The sequence below is a fragment of the Microcaecilia unicolor genome, chromosome 2 (genome assembly GCF_901765095.1).
Source record: "Microcaecilia unicolor chromosome 2, aMicUni1.1, whole genome shotgun sequence".
In the NCBI taxonomy this organism is placed as follows: Eukaryota; Metazoa; Chordata; class Amphibia; order Gymnophiona; family Siphonopidae; genus Microcaecilia; species Microcaecilia unicolor.
In genome coordinates, this window is record NC_044032.1 from 322,607,905 (window position 1) to 322,635,153 (window position 27,249).

Genomic DNA, 27,249 nt, shown 5'->3' on the forward strand with positions numbered 1-27,249 from the left:
TGCATCTCCTGCAAAAATACTATATCCGCTGCATGGCGGTTCAAAACTTGTAAAAGTTTTTTCCGCTTTATGGGTGACAAAACCCCCCCCCCCCCACACACACACACACATTCCAGGAAACAAACTTAAAATGACCCAGTTCCCCTCTCTTATCTTATTGTATAGCCAGCCTCTACTTTTACAGCCTTGGGAACACCCCCCCCCCCAGCCCTTGGGTGCCCTCCCCCATCTCCACCACTGCTGCCGGACAACGATCCCTAACGAAAGAGAGAAGAGCAAAATCCAATAAAAACCACAACTAACAAAACCCCTCTTCCTCCCCCCCCTGTCATCTCCCTCCCCCTTCCTCCCCTTGCCCAATCCCTCCTCTCCCTCCCCCTCTTACTCCCCCAAGAAACAGATCTGCGTCCTGTCTAGAGAACTCGTCACGTCTCCGCCCCGCCCCGCCCCCTCCCTTACAGCACAACTATAATCTTGAAACGTTAGCAAATCCCATCCCCCAAATACCACAGTTAAACTTCCATGCTTTTAAAACGACCGTTCCGTTCCTATACTTATATAATTTTATCCCCACATGTTTGCACTTATATTCCTAACATTTAACAAAACAAGTCCCCCCCCCACCCCCTCAAAAACAATCAATAACCCCCATATCTCTCACTTTAAAACAGGGAGGAAGACAAATGCACTCTCTTTTAGTGTCCGTAGAATGATTTCTTGCAGACTCTGAGCTTCCCTCTCAGTTCCTTCTAGGTAGCTTTCTTTCTGCTGGCTCTCACCACGATCAGCACTCCTGCTCTCTCGCTGCGACTTCCGCGCCGCCATCTAGCTGCTTGGCAAATTTTAGGGCTTCCGTCGGTGAGATGAAAAATCGAAGCTTGCCATCCTGCTGCACTCGCAGCCGCGCTGGATACAGTAAGGCAAATCTAACTTTCTTCTTAAACAGCTCTGAGCATGCTTCTCCATATTGCTTCCGTTGTAGTGACACCGCCCAGAGAATTCTTGAAAGCATAAAATGGTGTGCTGTTCATATGCCTCCAGGCTCTCAGAATCTCTTGCTTATGGGAGTAATTAAGGATTTTACATATTACAACCCTGGGATGTCCTGCTGCTTGCCTTAGCTGGCTCAAACTATGTGCTCGCTCTATTTTTAAGGTCTTTTCCAGAGCCTGCAAATTCAGTGCTTTGGGCAGCCAGGATTCTGGGAACTCCCTTAAATCAACCTCTCGTAGGGACTCAGGAAATCCGACCAACCGGAGGTTATTCCATCTCTCCTGGTTCTCAAGATCTTCTAGCTTCTGCTCTACTTGCTCAAACTTTTTTCGCCATTCCTCATGCTGGCTGGCCTGCTGCGTGCAACGGTCTTCTATATCAGACAGTCTTTGCTGGTATCCTGCCATATCCATGCGTAGCCTCTCTATTTTACCATCTACCGTGTCCAACTTTTCAGCAATCTTTTGCAGTTTTAAGTCCACAGAGGTCTCCAGCAGCTGCGAGACCTCCGCTGCAATTTCAGCCGCCCAAGCGGAGCTTACGGTTTCTCCCGAGGGGCCAGGGTCCACCATCTTACCTTCCCCAGCTCACCCTCATACTCCGTCTTTTCTCTGTGCTTTGGAGGTCATCATAGGTGCACCAAATTAGTTCTTTTAGGACTTTTCAACGTGCCCAACTTATTTATTCTATTCGTGGGTTTCCAAATCGCCTCTCATGCTGTCCAGGGATAGATTTTATCTTAGGGGCCTCGGAGCTCTGCCCTGCGGCATCCTACCCTCTGCCTAGCATCACGTGACCTCTAAATTACCATTTTAAAAGAGCAACGCAAGCATATTATTCAGCTAGAATTATTAAATCTTCAAATGCTGCTAGGGAACTCCATTCTATTTTTGGTTCTCTGGTTCATCATGATATTAACATAGTAACATAGTAGATGACGGCAGAAAAAGACCTGCATGGTCCATCCAGTCTGCCCAACAAGATAAACTCACATGTGCTACTTTTTGTGTATACCTTACCTTGATTTGTACCTGTCCTTTTCAGGGCACAGACCGTATAAGTCTGCCCAGCACTATCCCCGCTTCCCAACCACCAGTCCCGCCTCCCACCACCGGCTCTGGCACAGACCGTGTAAGTCTGCCCAGCACCATCCCTGCCTCCCGCCACCGGCTCTGCCACCCAATCTCAGCTAAGCTCCTTAGGATCCATTCCTTCTGAACAGGATTCCTTTACATTTATCCCACGCATGTTTGAATTCTGTTACTGTTTTCGTTTCCATCACCTCCCGCAGGAGGGCATTCCAAGCATCCACTACTCTCTCCGTGAAAAAATACTTCCTGTCATTTTTCTTGAGTCTGCCCCCCTTCAATCTCATTTCATGTCCTCTCGTTCTACCGCCTTCGCATCTCCGGAAAAGGTTTATTTGCAGATTAATACCTTTCAAATATTTGAACGTCTGTATCATATCACCCCTGTTTCTCCTTTCCTCCAGAGTATACATGTTCAGGTCCGCAAGTCTCTCCTCATACGTCTTGTAACGCAAATCCCATACCATTCTCGTAGCTTTTCTTTGCACTGCTTCTTTTTTACATCCTTAACAAGATACGGCCTCCAAAACTGAACACAATAGTCCAGGTGGGGCCTCACCAACAACTTATACAGGGGCATCAACACCCCCTTTCTTCTGCTGGTCACACCTCTCTCTATACAGCCTAACAACCTTCTAGCTACGGCCACCGCCTTGTCACACTGTTTCGTCGCCTTCAAATTCTCAGATACTATCACCCCAAGTTCCCTCTCCCCATTCGTACCTATCAGACTCTCCCCGCCTAACACATACGTCTCCCGTGGATTTCTACTCCTTAAGTGCATCACTTTGCATTTCTTTGCATTGAATTTTAATTGCCAAACCTTAGACCATTCTTCTAGCTTCTGTAGGTCCTTTTTCATGTTTTCCACTCCCTCCGGGGTGTCCACTCTGTTACAGATCTTAGTATCATCCGCAAATAGGCAAACTTTACCTTCTAACCCTTCGGCAATGTCACTCACAAATATATTGAACAGAATCGGCCCCAGCACCGATCCTTGAGGCACTCCACTACTCACCTTTCCCTCCTCCGAGTGAATTCCATTCACCACCACCCTCTGGCGTCTGTCCGTCAACCAGTTCCTAATCCAGTTCACCACTTCGGGTCCTATCTTCAGCCCATCTAGTTTATTTAAGAGCCTCCTGTGGGGAACCGTGTCAAAAGCTTTGCTGAAATCTAAGTAGATTACGTCCATAGCTTGTCCCTGATTCAATTCTCCTGTCACCCAATCAAAGAACTCAATGAGATTCGTTTGGCACGATTTCCCTTTGGTAAAACCATGTTGTCTCGGATCTTGCAACTTATTGGCTTCCAGGAAATTCACTATCCTTTCCTTCAGCATCACTTCCATTACTTTTCCAATAACCGAAGTGAGGCTTACCGGCCTGTAGTTTCCAGCTTCTTCCCTATCACCACTTTTGTGAAGAGGGACCACATCCGCCGTTCTCCAATCCCTTGGAACCTCTCCAGTCTGCAAGGATATATTAAACAAATCTTTAAGAGGACCCGCCAGAACCCCTCTGAGCTCCCTCAATATCCTAGGGTGGATCCCATCCGGTCCCATGGCTTTGTCCACTTTAGCTTTTCAAGTTGTTCATACACACTCTCTTCCATGAACGGTGCTCTATCCACTTCAATCTCATTTGTACTTTTTCCAGTCCATCGCGGTCCTTCTCCAGGATTTTTTTCTGTGAAAACAGAACAGAAGTATCTATTTAGCAAATTTGCTTTTTCTTCATCATTATCCACATAGCAGTTCGCAGTATCTTTTAGTCTCACAATTCCCTTTTTAGTCATTCTCCTTTCACTAAAATATCTGAAGAAAATTTTGCCACCCCTCCTTACATTTCTAGCCATTTGTTCTTCCGTTTGCGCTTTCGCCAGACGTATCTCTCTCTTGGCTTCTTTCAGTTTCATCCGGTATTTCTCCTCGTGTTCCTTTTCTTGAGTTTTTTTGTATTTCTGGAACACCAACTCTTTAGCCTTTATTTTCTCAGCCACTTGCTTGGAGAACCATATCGGTTTCCTTTTTCTCTTGCTTTTATTTACTTTCCTTACATAAAGGTTCATGGCCCTATTTATAGCTTCTTTCAGCCTGGACCACTGTCCTTCCACTTCTTGTATTTCCTCCCATCCCATCAGCTCCTTCCTCAGGTATTCCCCCATTTTACTAAAGTCAGCACGCTTGAAATCCAGGACTTTGAGTTTTGAGTGGCCACCCTCCTCTTCAGCCGTCATATCAAACCAAACCGTTTGATGGTCACTGCTGCCCAGGTGGGCACCCACTCGGACATTTGACACATTATCCCCATTTGTGAGCACCAGATCTAGCGTTGCTCCCTCCCTCATGGGTTCCGTCACCATTTGTCTGAGCAAAGCACTTTGAAAAGCATCCACGATCTCTCTACTTCTTTCCGATTCCGCAGACGGAACCTTCCAATCTACATCCGGCAGATTGAAATCTCCCAACAACAGCACCTCTCTTTTCTTCCCCAACTTTTGAATATCAGCGATCAGATCTTTATCTAGTTCCTCCAATTGTGTCGGGGGTCTGTAGACAACATCCACGTGGACAGAGGTTCTATCCTCTCTTTTTAAGGTGATCCATATCGCTTCTTCCTTTCCCCAGCTCCCTGTCATTTCAGTCGCTGTGATATCATTTCTCACATACAGAGCTACTCCTCCACCTTTACGCCCCTCTCTATCCTTCCTAAAAAGATTATAGCCTGGTATGTTTGCATCCCATTCATGGGAACCATTGAGCCATGTCTCTGTGATTGCAACTATGTCCAAGTCTGCCTCCAACATTAGGGCTTGAAGGTCATGAACTTTATTGCTTAGACTGCGAGCATTTGTGGTCATCGCTTTCCATCTACATTTCCTAGTATGTGTTTCAGTTTTAGTGATTTGGGGATGTCTTTTCTCTTTGGGTACCTTCATATCTTTTTGTTCCACCTTCCTTGCTTTTTCTTTTTCTTCTGCCTCAGTTTTATTTTCAGGAACATCACAGTGCTGTAGTGGAGCAAAAGAATTCTGTAGGGGCAAAACTTGTGAGGGCGGATGCTTCTGTGTCACATAACGAAGCCTGCCTGAGCCTACTGTGAACCATCTATTCTTAGGTGGTATTATCCTTTGAGGCAGTGGTGAGAATTTGGTATGATTGTGTGCAGTATGATTTTGTGCAGTCCTAGAAGTTGCTTTAAGTGCATTCAATTCCTACTTTACTTTGCTGAGCTCCTGTTTTAAACTATTGAGCTGAAGACAGATAGGACAAGCTTTAAGTCTCCAGATGCTTGGCCTTGAAATTAAAGCACCACAATTATTACAGAGAATAAAAGTCATCCTGATTTGTTGAAATGGGTATGAACAGGTGTACTATGATGGGGTTGTAATTTGGGTGGGATTAATTTATGATACATAATATATTTGGTAAAGCTATATAGGAAGTGTCAGTCTTGGGGTGGGTGGGTTGTGGGGCAGGGTGGGTGGGCTTAAGCTTAAGACCTATGGAATGTGTTTGCAAAACCAGAGAATGATTTCTACACCTTCTCCGAATTTATTAGCTGATTTCTTCATAAACAAAATACAGAAGTTACAACGTCCTTTTTTGGCTATGACACCTCCGTTGTCTCCACCATTATCTCCCTCTTCTTGATTCCTTAGTTTCAGATGTTATCTCCTTTGCCTGACTCTGTTCTCTCATCATCCTGATTTGACTTTCAGTTGCAGACATTGGTCTCTTCTGGGTAAAATATGACTTTCATGAGAGCTACTTTTTGTTCTTTAGACCCACTGCCGTCATCCTGGATCAAACTATCTAATTTACATCTTACTCCTTATTTGCTAGCTTTAGTAAATTCTAGTCTAACTGTGGGTCAAGTTCTGCCTAAGTGGAAAGTTGCATCCACCCGGCCAGTCTTGAAGAATTCATCCCTTGGTTTCTGAGCTCTGTGTGGCACTGAAACCATTTTAGCCTCAGTTCTCAGTGAGGTTCGGTCCCATCTCGACAGGCATTGTTACCTTGGCAATTTCACTTGATCTTTCTGTGGCATTCGACCTGGTAGACCACACATTACTGCTATCTCAACTCCAATCTCATACTGTCCTCTGTTGGTTTACATATTTTCTGACAGTTCTTTTCGTGTTACTTTTAATCACTGTACTTCCTCTGAAAAGTCTCTATTGTGTGGGGTTCCATAGGGCTCTATCCTACCCCTCTCCTTTTAAACATTTTATTGTCCCATTGCTACTCTGATTCAAGATTTTTCATATTTACGCAGACATTTTATTACTTTATAAGGCAGATCTATACCGCACAAATTTACTGCCTCTTCAAAGCTGTCTGAGGACTGTGGTTCAATGGCTTTCAGAACACCACCTTGTCTTGAATCATGCTCTCACATCCTCCCTGTCTCCTCCGGGGAAGGAGTATAGGAGAAAAGGCAACCTCCATGACACAGGGCCGCGCCTTAAGCAGAGTCTTCAGGGCAAAGTCAAGTTTCAGTTAGGACAAGCAGATGGACAGCACAAGAGATAAAGAGGTCTTGGATACCCTGGAGGGAGTAGAAACAATGAGACGGGATCTCCAAACGTTAGAAGAATGGTCAAGGGTCTGGCAGCTAAAATTTAATTCTTATATATTGTATACCAGTCCATCCAATGTTAAATACAATTTTTTATTATTTTATTTGCAGTGCTCAGTGTGATTAGAGTGCCTAATTTTTTTAGTGTTCCACAGAACCAGCTTATAGCACTACTAATATTGGTACATCATTGTACTGGATCCTGCCTCCCTTCCACTATACTGATTTTTATATGCTTAGATCTCTACTAAACAATTTAGTTTTGCTTATCTTATCGCAGGTCCTGGTTACTTTCTCTCTCTGTGTTAGTGCTGCCGGTGCTGTGCATGTGTCCGTGCTTTAAAATTTTTCGCTGATAGAGTCTTGCTGTCAAGCTGTTTTGTGTTCTCGTTCTCTGTTCTCTACGTGGTGCCACATTTCACCTAGCTGGCGTCTTCAGGAGAACATATTCTATAAATACATATAATGATTATCAACCTCTAAAGAAGTGGCTATTTACTCACTATGATAATGTAATCTCACCTTACTGTTTGTTCTATTTTACCTTATATCTGTACTAGACTGCTTACTCTCGGTCTGCCTGCAGGAGTCTGAAGATCGAACTACTCCCAGCTCCCGAGACGCCGGTGCATGCTCTAAGCTGTTGTATTTAAAGGACTATTATAGTTGTCTGTCCCACTCTCACTGGTTCAGCCCCTTTGTTTTGATTTGATCAAGTCAGCCACTCCATTTCTTTATTGAGCCCATTAGGTTGGTCTCCCACTCATAAATGAACCGTTGTTTCCTTTGTGACAGAATTTTAGATATATCGTCTCCTCTTGGTAGATGTATATGAATAAGTACCACATATTTTAAACCCTGATTCTGGTGTTTATGTTGGATCCAATGGTCCACTAGTGGGACATCATGCTTTTGGATTCGTAAATTGCTTAAATGTTCCGCAATTTGTTTTATTTTGCGTTTTGTGTGTCCTATATACCACTTGCGGCACGGACAATGTATTGCATAAACATCTTCTGAGGTGTTGCAGTCTATGTACTTATATAAATTGAATCTCCTGCCTGCTTTAGGACTGATGACAAATTGAGTCTCCATTGCATGGGGGCAATATATACAAGCATTGCATCTGTAGTGCCTCTGTTGTTCCTGGGGTTCTATATGTGGTTGCTGAAAGATGGAGAGATATTCTTCCATGCTTTTGCCTCATGTATATGTCACTGAGGGTTTTTGTGAAACTTGATCAAGCAGCCTTAAAACGGGCCAATATTTATGAATGATATGAGAGACTTTATTCACATGCTTCGAATATGGAATGATGCATTGTATCCTCTCTAATGTTTCACTATTAATGCTGGTGGGGTGTAACACCCAATGCTTGTTGGCGTTTTTTTGCCCATTTGTGGGCATGCTTAATCACCCTGTTGGGGTATCCTCTTTGTTTGAACTTAGTAGCCATTTTGACCGCTTGTTGAGCAAATATGTCTGTCCTATTGGGATCCCATTTCTCAATCTTGCGGGATGGCAGCTGGTGTAGTGAAGCAATGAGTTTCTGTCAGTCAGTTTTCTAAATAGAGATGTCCAGGAAATCAATCTCTTGATCTCCTATGTGTGATGTGAATTTTATATGTGGATCACAAGTGTTTAAATATGACAAAAACTGCTCCAAATGATTTTTGGTACCTTTCCACAATAGAATGATATCATCAATAAACCGTTACCATATAATTATGTTGGAATAGTAAGCTGACGAATATATATGTTCTTTCTCAAATGCTGCCATATATAGGCAGGCTACTGTGGGAGCTACCGTCGCACCCATAGCCACACCGCATGTTTACAAATAATACGTTTGATCAAAGCAAAAATAATTAAGTTCTGTGCTAGCTGATTAAGAAAATGTTTCTTGTCCATGGAAACTTCCAGTTCATGTACAGTCGTTTCTATGAGCGCAAGTGCTCCACTCTGTGGGATATTGGTATACAAGGCTTGTATATCTAGAGCCACAAGTATGGCATCCTGTGTGTATGTATCCTCTACAGTTTCCAACAATTGAAATAGGTTGGTGGAATCCCGTAGGTACGATGGTATAGTGAGTAACCTTGGGTGGAGGTGATGATCTAGATATTGTGAGAGAGGTTCCATTAGTGAGTTTTTACCTGAGACTATCGGTTTTTCAGGTGGATTTGTCAAAGATTTGTGGATTTTCGGCACAAAATAGATTTGTGGTACCACTGGAAATGACCTATACAAATATTTAAATTCTTGATCTTTCCGCTGCTTTTGACACTGTCGAACACAGCATACTTCTCGATACCCTGTCCTCACTTGGATTCCAGGGCTCTGTCCTTTCCTGGTTCTCTTCCTACCTCTCCCTCCGCACCTTTAGTGTTCACTCTGGTGGATCCTCTTCTACTTCTATCCCTTTGCCTGTCGGCGTAACCTCAGGGTTCTGTTCTTGGTCCCCTCCTCTTTTCTATCTACACTTTTTCCCTTGGTTCATTAATCTCATCCAATGGCTTTTCCTACCATCTCTATGCTGATGACTCCCAAATCTATCTTTCTACCCCTGATATCTCACCTTGCATCCAAACCAAAGTTTCAGCGTGCTTGCTGACATTGCTGTCTGGATGTCTCAACGCCACCTGAAATTAAATATGACCAAAACCGAGCTTCTCATTTTCCCCCCCAAACCCACCTCCCCGCTCCCCCCGTTTTCTATTTCTGTTGATGGCTCTCTCATTCTCCCTGTCTCCTCAGCTCGAAACCTTGGGGTCATCTTTGACTCTTCTCTCTCCTTCTCTGCTCATACCCAGCAGATTGCCAAGACCTGTCGTTTCTTTCTTTACAACATCCGTAAAATCCGCCCCTTTCTTTCCGAGCACTCTACCAAAACCCTCATCCACACCCTTGTCACCTCTCGTTTAGACTACTGCAATCTGCTTCTTGCTGGCCTCCCACTTAGTCACCTCTCCCCTCTCCAGTCGGTTCAAAACTCTGCTGCCCGTCTCGTCTTCTGCCAGGGTCGCTTTACTCATACTACCCCTCTCCTCAAGACCCTTCACTGGCTCCCTATCCGTTTTCGCATCCTGTTCAAACTTCTTCTACTAACCTATAAATGTACTCACTCTGCTGCTCCCCAGTATCTCTCCACACTCGTCCTTCCCTACACCCCTTCCCGTGCACTCCGCTCCATGGATAAATCCTTCTTATCTGTTCCCTTCTCCACTACTGCCAACTCCAGACTTCGCGTCTTCTGTCTCGCTGCACCCTACGCCTGGAATAAACTTCCTGAGCCCCTACGTCTTGCCCCATCCTTGGCCACCTTTAAATCTAGACTGAAAGCCCACCTCTTTAACATTGCTTTTGACTCGTAACCACTTGTAACCACTCGCCTCCACCTACCTTCCTCTCTTCCTTCCCGTTCACATTAATTGATTTGATTACTTTATTTTTTTTTTGTCTATTAGATTGTAAGCTCTTTGAGCAGGGACTGTCTTTCTTCTATGTTTGTGCAGCGCTGCGTACGCCTTGTAGCGCTATAGAAATGCTAAATAGTAGTAGTAGTTAACAATAAGCTGCGAATTTCCATCTGGTATTGATTTGTTGGATCCAAAGGAAGTTGGCTATAGTATTTTGCTTCTGATAATTGACGTGAAGCTTCATTTGTATATGCTGATCGATCCCGCACTACCCCCCCCCCCCTCCTTTGTCTGCTCTTAAAATTATTATAGACGTATCCCGTCGTTGCTGCTGAAGCCCTTGCCATTGTGCCTTAGTTATATAATTGACTGGATGTTGAATAGCTCATTCCATCTCATTCAATTCTCTAAGTACTAATTGCTGAAATGCTTCAACCGCTGAATCAGGGAGTCCCGGAGGGACCCATACAGATGGTAAATGATATTTAGATATGAATGATGTCTCTCCCTCCTCTGTTTGTACACGTGCTCTCTCTGAATTATCAGAAAACACTCGTAATTTTAATGCTCTGAAGAATCTGTGTAGATGTTTTTTCATTTGGTACATACGACATGCCTAGGGTCAGTACTTGATGTTGTGCTGGAGACAATCTCTTCGAGGATATATTGAATACTACTCTTTGCTCATTTTCTGATGCCTGGTCCTGGGCTGCTTGGTTGGTGCTCGATCCGGTATCGACTGCATGGTTGATGGGTCCATTGGTAAAAAGCTTGATAGGACGTGATATCTTGTTGAGTTGTGCCAGCATTTGAGTGTTCTGGTTCACTTCCCTCGCTGGAGGATTCACTTGATGTGTTAAATGCCACTTTCTTGATAGTTCTCCTGCTCCGTTTGGTTTTTCTCCCTTTATCCATCCAAGGATACATGTATCCCTTCATGTAATCCATTTCATCCTGTTTGCATTTCGTGATCTTTTGGGTTCTGATCTCTTGTTTATATTTAGTCATGCTGGTTTCATGTTGTTGTCGCTGTTGTTCAAAAACCTGTGATGACAGTTTGATTTTTAAATTGTCAATCGCCGCTGTTAGTTCCTAATGTTGTTCTTGGATTAACCTGTTTAATTCATCCACTGTCAACAATATTAAGTCCAGGGAGTAATGTGATAATATTTCATTCCATTTCGTGACATATACATCATCATCTAGGAACCTGGGTTCTTTATAAAGCCTTAACACCCTCAGTTTCCGTAATGCGTGACAATATTCCACTAGTGTCATCGCATGATATTCATTTCTAATAAGAACCTGGTTCAGCTTTTGTGTCTGAGTCTAATCTATTATTACACTGTCTTCCGGTGTGGCAAACAATCTGTTGCTCGACATCAACTCATGGATCTGTTCCTGAGTCAATCCAGTTTTTGACTCCCACCCGGTGGCCATGCCGTCCCTCAAAACTTGATTATCACTAATTACTTCTGGGTTCAAACTGAAATATTCTCTGGTATATTAGCTCAATAATTCTTATGTATTGTATACCAGTCTATCCAATGTTAAATACAATTTTTTATTATTTTATTTTGCAGTGCTCAGTGTGATTAGAGTGCCTAACTTTTTTAGTGTTCCACAGAACCAGCTTATAGCACTACTAAAGACAACAACTACCGCAGATAGAGGGACAGCTCTCAGGGATCTTCAGGACCACAAGATGGAAAAGTTGGTGAAATGTAGCTTTGGAAAATTATCCCAAGGAAAGTAGGCACACACATTTACTTTATTCAGAATTTCTAGAACACTTTTACCTTAAGTTCTAAGTGGCTTACATTTTGGGTCTTGAATACAAAGATGGGACCGAGACAATACCTGAAGATTTACAGCAAATATTACAGATTACCATTGAAGAGGAATTAACAAAGGAATTTTTTTAAAGAAATGTTTTCACATGTTTTCTGAATTGCTTATAGTCATTTAAATAGTCTAGGCTTAAGTTCAAGTCCTTCCAGACTTTAGGTGATTGGTATGCTAATAGTTGATCACAGATACAGATTCGTTTTATACCTTTAGGGGATGGTAGAGAAAAAGGTGAGCAGTTATTAGGCCTTCTTAACCTCCTATTGGCGATAAATTCTACATGTGAAGGCATGTAGCCTGGACAGTCTCCTGTGAGGATTTTGACTAGGGTGCATTGAATCCTTGCATCTACAGGTAAAGATGGGAAATGTGGTTATGTTTTTTTCAATGAGTAAATTAAATGGATTGGTGCATTTTGAATGGATTGTAGTTTGCAGAGTTGGGTTTTTTGAGCTCCTAACAGCATAAGGTTGCAATAGGCCAGTTTTGAAAAAATCAAAGATTGAACCAACATTCTGAATTGTACTGTCTCAAAGTACTTCCTTATTTGTCTTAGTTTCCTCAGCATTGAAAATGAGCTTTTCATCATATTCAAGATGTGTAGGTTGAATGACAGCAATTGGTCTAAATACACTTCTAACAGCTTAGTTGTTGGTTGTAATAAGAAGAGTGAATATTTTTTTATTGAAAACTGCTTTTCCTGTGGGTCTGGCTTGTAGTCCTATAGTAGGCATTTTTTTTCTGGGTTTAGTTTCAGTTTATAACTGCCCATCCATGTACTAAGAAGCTGAAGGCAGTCTGCAATCACTTCCGTTGCCTGGAATATAGTGGAAAGTACGGGGATGACCACTGAGATGTCATCCACGTAGCTGTAAACCAAGAAGCCCTTTGAAGAGAGCATTTGGCCTAATGTGCGTAAGAAAATGTTAAATAGTGTGAGGGATTCTGCAAGGATTGCTCCAGCTTTTTGAGAGGACTTCATTTTATTTTACTCTGTATGATCTAGTTGTCAGGAAGCCTTTAAACCAGAACAGGACCTTATCTCCAATTCCAATATTATTTAGCACCAATAGTAAGATATTATGGTCTACCAGTTCAAAGGCTGATGATAGATCAAATTGCAGTAGTAATGCTCTGCCTTTATTGCTCAGGACGGCTCTGGCTTTATTTACTCTGGATATGAGAACTCTTTCCGTGTTGTGGAATGTTTGGCTGCTAGTTCACTGGATTCCTTGGTGTCCTTGATTAAGGGATTAATGAAGATTTCATCCACTGAAGGTGTGAATTGGCCAATTGAGAGTAGATATTGAATCCACAGGAATAAATTGAACAAGAATTCAGTAGAGGAGATCTCATTAAGTGCGGCGGGCAGGGGTCCAGTGTGCAATAGGATTTGGAGTATCTTTGATATAGTGCAAAGAAGCCCTTCCAGTTTGGAGGGTTGAAGTCAGACCAGATCCTGACTCCCACTATTGCTGCTGAATTGGTGTCATTCGCTATGAAGCATACGTCCGTTGAAGTTGTAAAAGTAGATCTAAATTTAACAATCTTGTTTTGGAAGAAACTTGCTGATTCTAGTGCTGATGGGGATTTATCATTATGTTGTTGGGATCAAGCTGAGGTGTCTATCAGTTTGGTGACTAGGTGAAAAAGTGATTTTGAATTGAAAACATCTGTTACTATTTGTTTTGAGTACCAAGCTTCTATCATGTTTTTTTTATAATCGTTAATAGCCTGTCTCCACTCTTGTCTTGTCCCTATGTTGGTCTTCTTTCTCCATTTTAACTCTAGTTGTCTGCATTTCTTTTTCGGTGAGAGTAGTTTGGCATCAAGACAGCTGTTTTGTCTTACAGTTTTAGTCTTCCAGGTTAAAGGGGCTATGCCATTTAGAATTTTCTCACTGTGATCCCTCCAGTCAGATCCAAAGTTTTCCCAGTGTTCAAGTAGTTGGGAGTGCTTGAACAGATCACAGAATAGGTCTATGTCGATTCTGCCCCTCGTTGCAAATGTCGTTGGTTTGAGGTTTTCCATTTTCGTATCCCATCTCAATTTGAAGGAGAGCAAAAAATGGTCTACCCATATTATTGGTTACCAGTAAATATCACAGATACTAATAGTAGGTATTGCTTCAGTAAACATGCTGTTAAAACATCAAACAGAATATGATCCTGTTATACAAACTTAACCGACGAAGGGTCAAGCATTAAATTAAAAACTCCCAATACCAGTCCAGATGTGCAATTTCCTCTTCAGTGATTTCAGAAAAGGAGGCAGGGGTTGGAGGGTTGAGAGAATGGACTAAGGGAAGGAGAGGTGGAGGTGACTTGGTTGAGGATTCAAGTTTAATCTTGTGAACCTTATCATGAAAATACTCAGCCAGAGTCTGGGGAGAAAGTGAAGGGGGAGTTGGCGGTGAAGGCACTTTGAGGAGAGAGTTCAGTGTGGCAAAGAGATGTCGAGGGTTTGAGCCAAGAGAATTTGTCAACTGGATGTAATAGTCCTGTCTGGCAAGTAAAAGAGAAGACTGGAAGGAGGTCAGCAAGAATTTGAAATGTATGAAGTCAGCATGGGCATGGGATTGCCGCCAAGGGCGTTCAGCAGAGCGGGCACAGGAATGTAGGTAGTGGATTCTAGAGGTCAGCCAAGGCTGGGGTTTGGTACACCTTACAGAATGGGGAATGAGAGGAGCAAGAGTATCCAGAGCAGAGGAGAGAATAGTATTATAGGAAGAGACAGCCTCATTGACAGGCTTGGATAACAAAGTGGTAGAAAACAGATCTGAAACACTGGAGGACAGAATAGAAGGGTCAATAGCCTGAAGATTCCTAAATGTATTGGTGGAGATTGAACGGGACTGTTGGGGATGTTTAAGTGTGAAAGTTATCAGATGATAGTCAGAGAGGGGAAGAGCTGAGGCACAGAATCTGGAGAGTGAGCAGTTTGAGAAGAGGATCATATCAAGACAGTGGCCATTCTGGTGAGTGGGGGTAGTGGAGCACAGTTGAAGATTGAAAGAGGATGTTAAAGCGAGAAACTTAGAAGCATAAGAGTCAGAGGGATCATTAGCATGAATGTTAAAATCCCCAAGAATGAGTGAAGGAGATGAAGGTTCAAGAAAGAAGGAAAGCCAGTCATCAAAGCTAGTGAGAAAGGAAGAAAGGGACTTATCAGGGGGTCAATAAATGACTGCTACTTGGAGAGGCAGAGGAGTGAATAGACGGATGGACTTCGAAGGAAGAAAAGAAGTGAGACTGAGGTGGAAGAACAGGTTGAAATCTACAAGAGGGTGAAAGTAGTAGCCCAACACCACCTCCGCAGCCAACCGGGCAAGGAGTATGGGAGAAAAGATAACCTCCATGGCATAGGGCCGCGACTGAAGCAGAGTCTTCAGGGCAAAGCCAAGTTTCAGTTAGGGCAAGCAGATGGAGAGTACAAGAGATAAAGAGGTCGTGGATGTAGGAAAGTTTGTTACAGACAGAGCGGGCATTCCACAGAGCACACGGGAAAGGCAGGGAAGAAGGGGGGAGAAGAGGAACAGAAATTAGATTGGAGACATCACTGTGTGACCTGCACAAATAGGATGAGAGCTGATTTGGAGGACCAGGATTGGGATTGATGTCCCCAGTGAAGAGCAGGAGAAGGAGCAAGAGAGTATGGATAAGAGTAGGAGAGGTATGACAACAGCAACAAAGGCAAGATGCACTCAGATAGAAAGGAGATGGTTGAATGGAAAGAAGGAAATGTTGAAAGTTGAGAGCTGAGAAGGAAGAGGACAAAAGAGATGGTGAGATGAGGAAAGCAGAGGGTGGGCAGTGTGTTCCTGCAGTGTACAGTGGTTTCAGATGGAGAAACAGATTAGGAAGGGACAGTACCAAAGTGTACTGGAGCCATAAGTAGTAACTGGGAGAAAATATAAATGTATAGAGAAAATACCTTGTGTGCCGTCAGGCGTGCGGCACCTTGAGCAGAGGCCCTGAGTGGATTAGAGTGGACCTGGGAATCACCCCGGAGAAGGCTGTGAGGATATGCAGATGAGCTAATCTGCAGCAGGGGCTATTTTATTCCTATGGGCCCTACCACAGATAACTCGAGCTAAGCTTTAGTAAAAGACCCCCTTTGTTTGCAAGTTCAGCTAATAGAAAAACTAGAGATTTCTACTATATGTCTTTACAGAGCACAATCTTATACCAAAACACAGGTGCAAGAATTGTACAGGCTTTGTTCCGTTTAAAAATCAGTACAAAGCAGGGGGGAGGAAGTGCCGTCACAGTGCTTGATGGCGGCTTGAGTTCTTAGCTCCCGTATCTTCCCACCGATAATAGCTATTTTTGGCCGTTTCTGCAATTGAAAGTGAGTGCCTGGTACTGGCAAAGCCGTGGAAGTCATGAGTAAGTCCGCTGTGGCTTCTTTTTTTTTTTTATTTGCAAGAAGTCTTTATTGTCAGTGAACTTGAACAGAGTTTACATAATACAAGCAACAGGCCAGCACTTCTGCTTTACATATACAAGAAGTCTACTAGTGCTGCCTATATTGTAACGAGTAACAGTATCCACTGGCCTATAAGTACATTACCAAACTTCAGTAATTTTTTTTAGAGTATTTTTCATATTTTTAACATAGTATAAGAATGCCCCATCCAGTCCCTCCCCCTCCCCCCACCCACTTTCTCCCAAAAGACACGGCTAGCTATGGCCATGTAGAACACTCTCTAAGCGTATAGACCTTTAGTTACAGAGCGTCAGGAGGAATATATTGCCATACCGATTGCCAAGTACCCAACTGGTGCTTGCGCTCGGCAATCAATTTCTCCATCTCTCTCACATACCTCAGTTTATATAGCCATTTTGTTATTGGGGGCACCCCCTCTCTCCGCCAGTGGGATGCCACAACCACCCTGGCAGTGCCCGCCACCTGGTCAACCAAAGACTGCTGGGCAGACGAGAGACCAGCAATTCTTGCCGAAAACAGGAACACCAAGGGACTCAATGGCACCCTACACCCCAGCCATTTCTGCAGCCGAAAGTGAACCGCCCTCCAATAGGCTTTTATTTTTTTACAATTCCACCACACGTGACCCATTGTACCCTTTTGACCGCAGCGTCGCCAGCACCCATCCGACGCGTCTGGAAAGATCCTCTGCAACCGGGCCGGTGTGAGGTACCATCTATACAGAACCTTCACTGCATTCTCCTGCATAGGGACATGAGTCGATAATCTCACTACTTTTCTCTCAATTCTCTCCCACTCAGACTCCTCCAGATGTATGGCTAGTTCCCTCTCCCAACCTCCTCTGTGCATTCCCTTATAAGATGAATGATAACTTATGTTTTGATACAAGTAACCAATCAGACCACGGGAGGACGCAAGTTTCTCACATATCTCTTCCAGACCAAGTTTCTTTCGCGACATCACCTCTCGCACCGCTTTAGTTTGTAAGAAGTGGGCAACTTGGCAATAAGCGAATTCATCTCCCTCTACCTCAGGGTATTTGTCCCTTAAAGCCTCAAAAGACAACACCGAGTCATTTTCAAACATCTGTCCCCAGGTCCGCACCCCGGCTCTGTGCCATTTTGTGAATGTCCCCTTTATTTTAATCTCTTTATTATAATTATTATTATGCCATTCAGAAAATGAAACATAAAATCAGAAATCTCTGAAAATTATACATTCACAGAAATATAATAATTTGGATTACTTATACAGTGGTGGAAATAAGTATTTGATCCCTTGCTGATTTTGTAAGTTTGCCCACTGACAAAGACATGAGCAGCCCATAATTGAAGGGTAGGTTATTGGTAACAGTGAGAGATAGCACATCACAAATTAAATCCGGAAAATCACATTGTGGAAAGTATATGAATTTATTTGCATTCTGCAGAGGGAAATATGTATTTGATCCCCCACCAACCAGTAAGAGATCTGGCCCCTACAGACCAGGTAGATGCTCCAAATCAACTCTTTACCTGCATGACAGACAGCTGTCGGCAATGGTCACCTGTATGAAAGACACCTGTCCACAGACTCAGTGAATCAGTCAGACTCTAACCTCTACAAAATGGCCAAGAGCAAGGAGCTGTCTAAGGATGTCAGGGACAAGATCATACACCTGCACAAGGCTGGAATGGGCTACAAAACCATCAGTAAGACGCTGGGCGAGAAGGAGACAACTGTTGGTGCCATAGTAAGAAAATGGAAGAAGTACAAAATGACTGTCAATCGACAAAGATCTGGGGCTCCACGCAAAATCTCACCTCATGGGGTATCCTTGATCATGAGGACGGTTAGAAATCAGCCTACAACTACAAGGGGGGAACTTGTCAATGATCTCAAGGCAGCTGGGACCACTGTCACCACGAAAACCATTGGTAACACATTACGACATAACGGATTGCAATCCTGCAGTGCCCGCAAGGTCCCCCTGCTCCGGAAGGCACATGTGACGGCCCGTCTGAAGTTTGCCAGTGAACACCTGGATGATGCCGAGAGTGATTGGGAGAAGGTGCTGTGGTCAGATGAGACAAAAATTGAGCTCTTTGGCATGAACTCAACTCGCCGTGTTTGGAGGAAGAGAAATGCTGCCTATGACCCAAAGAACACCGTCCCCACTGTCAAGCATGGAGGTGGAAATGTTATGTTTTGGGGGTGTTTCTCTGCTAAGGGCACAGGACTACTTCACCGCATCAATGGGAGAATGGATGGGGCCATGTACCGTACAATTCTGAGTGACAACCTCCTTCCCTCCGCCAGGGCCTTAAAAATGGGTCGTGGCTGGGTCTTCCAGCACGACAATGACCCAAAACATACAGCCAAGGCAACAAAGGAGTGGCTCAGGAAGAAGCACATTAGGGTCATGGAGTGGCCTAGCCAGTCACCAGACCTTAATCCCATTGAAAACTTATGGAGGGAGCTGAAGCTGCGAGTTGCCAAGCGACAGCCCAGAACTCTTAATGATTTAGAGATGATCTGCAAAGAGGAGTGGACCAAAATTCCTCCTGACATGTGTACAAACCTCATCATCAACTACAGAAGACGTCTGACCGCTGTGCTTGCCAACAAGGGTTTTGCCACCAAGTATTAGGTCTTGTTTGCCAGAGGGATTAAATACTTATTTCCCTCTGCAGAATGCAAATAAATTCATATACTTTCCACAATGTGATTTTCCGGATTTAATTTGTGATGTGCTATCTCTCACTGTTACCAATAACCTACCCTTCAATTATGGGCTGCTCATGTCTTTGTCAGTGGGCAAACTTACAAAATCAGCAAGGGATCAAATACTTATTTCCACCACTGTATATACTTATTCCACAATATTTGATCCAAGAATCAGGAAATAAACACTTCTTTAAACTAAGAAAAAAAGAAAAATAAACTAAGTTTCTAGAGCGGAGGTGATAACTAGAGTTACAATCAGACAGCTGCATTAATTTGGTTAGCTACTACAGAGGGGTTGCTCATACTTTCTTTAGCAATTACAAATTCTTGAAGCTTTTGGGGGTCTGTGAAAAGAAAATTGTTAGATTCATAAGACAACAGACATTTACATGGAAACTTAATGAAGAAAGTCGCCCCTAGGGCAAGAACTCTCGGTTTAAAAGCCAAAAGTTCCTTTCTTCTCAATTGTGTCTCTCTAGACAAGTCAGGAAAAATAGATATCTTCCCCCCCATAAAAACTTCATTCATATGATGGAAATATAAACGTAATATATGCATTTTGTCCATTTCAAAAGTGAAGGAAACTATCAACGTAGCACGTTCTGATTCCACAGATGTTTCTAGAAATTCAGTAAGATTCAAAGACTCTTTAGGTGGTTTTTCAGATGCACTCAATTTCCTTTTTATATAGTAACTTTTTGTAATTGGTGGATAATTGTCATTTGTGAAACCCAGAACTTCAGAGAAATATTTTTTAAGTAATTCCATAGGAGAGATAAATGCTGATATTGGAAAATTCAGAAACCGTAAATTATTTCTTTTAAGTTGATTTTCCAATGATTCCATTTTCCTAGCAGAAACATTTTTCTCTTTAATCAAAGCTGTTATGACCTCTTTAGAGGAGGTCAGCTCTTTCTCAATTTTTTCTAGATCATTCTTTTGACCGTCAACTTTAGTGGACAATTGCAAGAAATTGTTTTTAAGTTCAACTGTCTCTCCTTGAAGAGAGTCTGAAATTTTCTTTAAGGACGAGTTCACCCCCTGTATCGCCTCCCAAAGAGTGTCCAGTGTGACTGTCATGGGTCTTACCGGGACGCAAATACCTCCGGAGATGCTTTCTTGGATCTGGACAGGCGACGAAGTCACCCTCGAGCCCCCAGCGGATGTTCTTCCAAAAGAAAGTTCAGTGAAGGAGCCCCCTCCGCTCGCGTGGCTGACTGAACCCAGATCGGGCGTCCCCACGTGTGCGCTAACCACAGCACTGCTTCCGGGTTGCGGCGGGGTCAGGCCCTGTGAGGGAGAACTAAGAGTAACTCCCTCAATGCTGCTGTTCGCAGATAGAGGTGCGATTATCCCTGAAGTAGCGTCTAGATTCTCCATTGCCCGGATTCCATAAACCTCCAAGGTAGGTTGGCGTACGATGGGGTTCCCAACCGGGCCCGAGGGAGCTGGGGCACCGATTTTCCCCTCTTTCCCATTTCCTGGGAACGCGTCGAACAGCCAAAAACCTAATTTGGGGTGCAGGAGCTCTCTGGGCTTGCGACCGCTCTCTATAACGCCATCTTGGATCTCCCGTGAATGTCCCCTTTATAGTGCCGGGTAAAAATAATGGGTTATATGCTATTGGTGTATTCCGGGTCAGGATGCATTGTTTCTTGGGAAACATTCTGTCCCAATAGTGAAGTGTTACCTCCACTGAAGAGCAAGTTCCCTCTCCCATACTTCTAAATGTCTTAGGTAGCCACATTAATGCGCTCAACGGTGTGTCTCCCAATGAGTGTTGTTCTATTTGTATCCATTGTCTATCTGGGTATTCTTGATGCCATTCAAGTGCTGCCTTCCCCTGTGCCGCTCTATAGTACCAAGCGAGATTGGGTACCCCCAGCCCTCCTCTTTTCCTATCCCTATATAGCAGTGATCTCGCTAATCTTGGACGCTTTCCTGCCCAGACGAACCGCACAAGTGTGTCTTGTAAGAATGTTATAAATCGTCTGGGCATCATCACAGGCAGCACCTGGAACAGATATAGCAGCCTAGGTAGAATATTCATTTTAAGAATAGCTATTCTCCCAAACCATGAGAATTGCATGTCTCCCCAGCGCTCTAAATCAGCCCTAATAATTTTGCCTAACCCCTTATAATTTGCGTTAAACAATTCAGAGAATGTCCTAGTCAGATTCACCCCCAGGTATCTAAGTTGCTTATGAGCCCATCGAAAAGGGGAAGAGATCTTTAAAAAATCCACCACCTCCTCTGGAAGGGTTACATTTAGGGCTTCGGATTTAGCCATGTTGACTTTAAAGCCAGACACAGCTGAGTATTCGTCTATCAATCGCTCTAAGTGTGGGAATGTGGTTAGTGGGCAAGTAACAAACAGTAGGACATCGTCCGCAAAAAGGGCCAATTTATGGATTCTGTCTGCCACTCTAACTCCAGAGATATTGGGGTCCAGGCGCAACCGAGCCGCAAAAGGCTCCATCACCATAGCGAACAGCAAAGGTGAAAGAGGGCAGCCCTGCCTAGTTCCTCTGTAGAGAGTAAAGAAGTCTGAATTGCTTCCGTTGACCCGGACACATGCCCTTGGGGTATTATAGAAAGCCTGGATCCATCTCCTAAACTGTAATCCAAACCCCATCGTCTCAAGGACTCTATGCATAAAGGGCCAGTGAACCCGGTCAAAGGCTTTTTCTGCGTCCAGACTTAGAAGACATAATGGTTTCTGGGTTCTTTTTGCCAAGTACATAAGGTCAACCGCTCTTCTGATATTATCCATTGCTTTCCGGTATGAGACAAAGCCCACCTGATCTGGATGGATGAGAACTGGTAGAACTGGCGCCACCCGATTAGCTAACACCTTAGCCAAAATTTTTACATCAGCATTTAACACTGATATAGGTCTATAAGATCCACATTCCATATGGTCTTTTCCAGGTTTGGGTATTACTGCTATCCAAGCCTCCATCATTGACAGGGGCAGGGTTCCGCCCTTTCCCACTTGATTAAACAAGTCAGCCAAGAGAGGGGCTAACTCGGATGCGAATTGCTTATAGAACTCATTAGGCAGTCCATCCAGACCAGGCGACTTGCTCGATGGTAAACTTCTAATAGCCTCTTGAATTTCCTTAGGGGTGACTGGCTCATCTAACAGTCGCTGCTGCTGGTGATTCAAGGAGGACAGCTCGCTGTCCTGCAAATAGTGGTCTACTAATTCCATAGATGGATTGAGTTCCCTAGCATATAAAGCCTGGTAGAATTCCCCAAATCTCCTACGTATGTCCTCAGATTTATCAAGATCTTTCCCAGCCCCGTCCCTTATCTTTAAGATAGTTTTGTCTACTTTTTGCCTACGCATCCTTATAGCTAGAAGACGCCCTGCTTTGTTGGCGAACTCATATGAGCCCAACCTGCTCTTTGCATATAGCATGCTAAGTTGCTCAGAGTAGATAGAATCGAGTATTAATCTTTGGTCACTTAGTTCTTTCAGGGTCTGCGAGGACCCAGTTGCCTTATGCTGCTCTTCCAACAAGCGAATGTTCTCCATACAGCTTGCTATCTGTGCCTTACGGGCTTTTGCTTTCTTACTGGCCAGTTGCAAAAAATATCCACAAGAGACTGCCTTCATAGTATCCCAGATTGTGCTGAGTGAAGGTCCAGAATTCAAATTAAACTCAAAATATTCTTTCAACATTTTTTTATATCCCACCACAGCTGCCTCATCTTGTAGAATATTAACGTTTAGTGCCCATCTTTTGTCCTTGCTCTCAGTTCTAATATGGGGTAAAGTTACCCAAATCGGGGCATGGTCTGACAAAGTCATACTACCTATTCCTGCTTCCGGGCCTCTCTCCACTAAGGCAACATCAACTAGGATATAATCTATGCGGGAGTATGATTGGTGTACTGGGGAATAGAACGTATAGTCTCGCACCCTCTGATTATGAACCCTCCACAGGTCCACTGTGCCCAAAGATTGAGTTAAAGATCTCAGCGCTTGTGCATCCCTCTGTCCCTCCGTTCTAGAGGCTCCAGAGCGATCCATGCCTGGGTTCATCACTGTATTGAAGTCCCCTCCTATAATTAGGGAGCCCTGTGCAAAGGAGGTCAATGAATTTTTAACTTTCTCAATAAAACCTGCTTGTCCCTCGTTTGGGGCATAGATAGAGGCGATAGTGAGGTCCACCTGGTCAATTTTAACATGCAAGAAAATATAGCGTCCACCCGGGTCCCTCTTAATTCTAAGCACCTGCGCCCCCACTGTGGAATGTATCAAAACTGCCACACCTCCCCTTCTGGGCCCTGCCGCAGAGGCAAAATGCGCCACCGGGTAGTCCGAGCAGGAGAGAAGTCTTTCGTGCCTTCCCCTCAAGTGTGTTTCTTGAAGAAGAGCCACATGTGGTCTAAGCTGTCCCAGTTCTCTATAGAACTTCTGCCGTTTCTGAGGCATGTTAAGGCCTTTTACATTATAAGATAAGATTTTTAAACCTGTACCCTTCATTAAATGGAGTATCGTTCTTAAGGAGCTTTATCCCTCCAAGACCACTCTGTAAAATGTCGTAGAGTGTATGATCTTAATTGCCAGCCACGTCCTTCCCTACCCCCTTCATCCCTCTCTCCCCTAGCCTCTTCCCCCCCATCCCGTCCTTTTTCACCACTTGAAAGACCATGGCCTCCAAGTGGGATTTGAGGAAGTTCCCCACCCTTCACACAGTCCCAACCCCACATCCATCCCCCCAACCCTGCCTTATCGAATCAAACAACTAACTCTCCCGTTCCATCCATCAGCTAATTCCTTTTACCCTCCACCATTACCAGTACAGCCAACCATGAACTTAACACATTTTTTTTTTATTTTTATACCTATGTGCAGAATCCTCGCCCGCATTCATAATATACAGTACAAAATAGGTACCTCTGCCAGGCCAGAGTAGTGTATTTTCCTTACACCATGTCCCTGGTGACCTGGTCTTATGGAGTCAGTCCAACCTACTCAGTCCATCTCAGCGCTTCTGAGTGCCACGCTTTGTCGACTCTGGAATTCTTTGCCACCGTTGGAGCTTCGCTCGGGTGGTAGGCGCTACTGCCCCAGGTGGAGACTTTACAGAAACCAGTTCCGCAGCATATAGGGTCTCCCAAGCCTCCTGTAGAGTTTGTACCTTCTGTTTGTTGCCCTTCAGGGTAAAAAGGAGAGCGAAGGGGAATCCCCATCTGTAAGGTATTTTATGTTTGTTCAAGACCTCCAGCACTGGTCTCATCTGTCTTCTTAGTTGCAATGTATATTGTGATAAATCCTGGTAAACCTGAATGCGGGTCCCTCCATATTCCAAGCGCTCAGTCGTTCTAGCGGCCGCCAGAATTTTTTCCTTAATTTCGTATTTGTGGAAACGCACTATTATGTCGCGGGTCTGCTGTTCTTTGCGTGCCCCCAGCGCTCTGTGGGCTCTATCCAACTCGCATCGCATCTCACCCGCTTCAGGGCCGAGCAGAGTTAGGCACAACGTTTGCACTATTTCAGCCACGTTCTCTGTGTCACCGCCCTCAGGCACACCACGGAAGCGGAGATTATTCCTCCGGCCCCTGTTCTCAAGATCATCCATCTTATATTCCAAGTGTGCATGCTTGTGTTCCATTTCCTGGAGAAGTTCAGCATGTTTGCTCAGGGACTCAGCGTGTTCGTCAAGTTTCAGCTCAGCTTCTTCCACTCTGCCGCCTAACTCACGGAGGTCAGCGCTTAAGGTATCCATCCGCTCTAAGATTTCATCTTTGGACTGCTTAATTTCAGTCTGAATGTTGGATAGAAATTTTCTGAGTTCGCTGGAGATACCTTTTTTCAAGGGAGGTGCTCGTGCTTCTGACATAGACAAAGCGGAATCCGAGTCCGAAAGAGAAGCACGCCCTGGGGACTCGTGGCGTTTAGCGGCCTTAGGCGCCACACTTTTCTCCGCTCGCATCTTTTTTCCGGCTGGAAACTGTTTTGCTCATGGCTGTAGGTGTTTAGTGGCAGAATCCGCTCATCCAAACCCCGTTTTTTCGGTTGTTGATTCGCGATTTTACCCCAAAAATCGGTGTTGGGCATGGGAGCAGCAGAGCTAGACCACCATGCTATACGGTGACGTCACTTCCTCTCCTACGGTGACGTCACTTCCTCTCCTAGTCCGCTGTGGCTTCTAGCAAGGAGGGTGAATGGCACTCTGTGCGACAGCAGGGCAAAGGCCCACAACGCCACGTGTCGCCGGCCTGGCCCTCAGGATTGGACTCTGATTCAGCTCTTTCTCAATCTGAGCTGCAAGATTTAAGCACCAAAAGTTGTGCCTCCCACAATTTGGCGAAAAGTCTCGAAGCGATTCGGGCAGAGATAAAATCTTCTAAAGAAGCGATCCTGGAGCGGATTGATGTTATGAGTACGGATCTCCACGAATTGGGAGGCAGAGTACAGGAACTGGAGGCGCGCATGGACGACCAGGGGGAGCAAATCAGCATGGCGGAGTCCCGGATTACCGAGGTTTTGGCCTTTGGGATGAGCTCCAGTATAAGATAGATGATTTGGAGAACCGGGGACGTCGCAAAAATCTCCGTTTTCGTGGAGTCCTGGAGGCGGGGGACGCTGAGGATGTTCCCACCATCGTGCGTGCTTTGTGTGATAAGCTGGTGGGCACTGCTCTGGATCCAACGGAATGTATTGTGGAATGAGCGCAGAGAGCTTTGAAAAAGCCGGCAGACAATTGCCCCCGTGATATTATTGCACGGTTTGCCTCGTTTACCTTTAAGGAACTTGGGCTGCAGTGTGCTCGCCAGTCCACCACAGTGGATTTCTTTTTTTTTTTTTTTTTAAATTTTTTATTTATAACCATTTAAATTTTTACAAGCGATAAAACAACTTGCTGGAAATACAGAGAAAGTAATATGTAGTAATTATTTCAGTCAGGTAATTCTACTCTCTTCCTTAGACCACTAAATAGGGAGAGTGAAACAAGATAAGGAGATCAATTAAACAGTAAACAGAAAAAACCCCATGGTATTAACCTGATTATCCCCAGATATTACTCATCTAATTCATTATTCCACATTGATCATCTGGTTGGCTTCTTCAGGGCCAATACGGTGTTTAGTCAAATCATTTCATTGAAAACAGTGGATTTCAACGATGCCAGGGTAGGGGCAAGATCTTTCTCTTTTTACTCTGGCACAACAAAGAGCCATGAAGCCTGCCCTTGACATTTTGATTAAAGAGAAGATTCAATATCGTTGGGCTTTTCCCTTCACATTATGCTTCACTATAAAGGGGACAGCGTCTCGGGTGAGGCATTTGTCGGAGGCCTGGAAAAGGTTGCATGAAGCAGGACTGGCACCTCACGCTTCTCCTCCTGTGGATATTGCATCGGAGACGAAAGCTAAATTACAGAGATGGAAGCGTGTGTCTCGCATGGAGAAGTAATCAGTAAACTGTGCTTTGTGGTCTATCTTTCAATTTTTTGTCCTGATTTGTGACTTTGATCTTCAATGGGTTTCCAGGAGGATCAGGCATCAGGATTGTTGGATTACTGAAGGACACTCTGTCAAAAGACTTTACAGTGTGTATGGGGTGTATGTTTGCTGTAGGGGGGAGGCAGGTTCTGGTGAGAAGGGTGTAGTGAAGGCTGAATGAGAGAGAGGGAGGTTTTGTTACTGGATATACGGTTCACTGGATATAGGGGGTGGGGATGCAAGTGGAGTGTGAGTGCTACATGTGGTTTTGCTATTAGTTGGAGGGGTGGGTTGGATTTGTGGGTAGTGAGGTGGCTGGCTGGCGGGATTGATTAGAGTGAGACGGTTTGAGTGGTATGGGCATGTGTGTGTGTGTGGGGGGGGGGGGGGGATCCGAGTGTGCTGTGGGATACTGTGACTGCTTGTTCTTTGTTTCCTAGACAGGAGGCTTTGATGGGTCTTCGGTCTGGTGGCTGTGGATGGGAGGGGGGTTGGGGGGAACAGGAGGGAATTGTTTTTTTGCAGAGAGAAGGGGTAATGTTTGGGGGTTGTTGGGTGGGAGGGTTTCTCTTTCGTTTTGGTGCTGTTTTGCAGGTGGTTTGGGGGGGCTCCCACATCCCACATTCTTTCATGTGCCTTGCCTGGTTGCAGGTAGGTTGCTTTTATGAGTAGGGATATAAAGTTTTTGTCTTATAATGTTAA

At 44.3% G+C, this 27,249-nt stretch overlaps 1 protein-coding gene across 1 annotated transcript in view; it reads right to left on the reverse strand.

Annotated features, from left to right (window-relative positions):
- The window catches only part of ELP1 (elongator complex protein 1), a 1,128,708-nt gene that overhangs the window by 65,724 nt on the left and 1,035,735 nt on the right, over window positions 1–27,249 (reverse strand).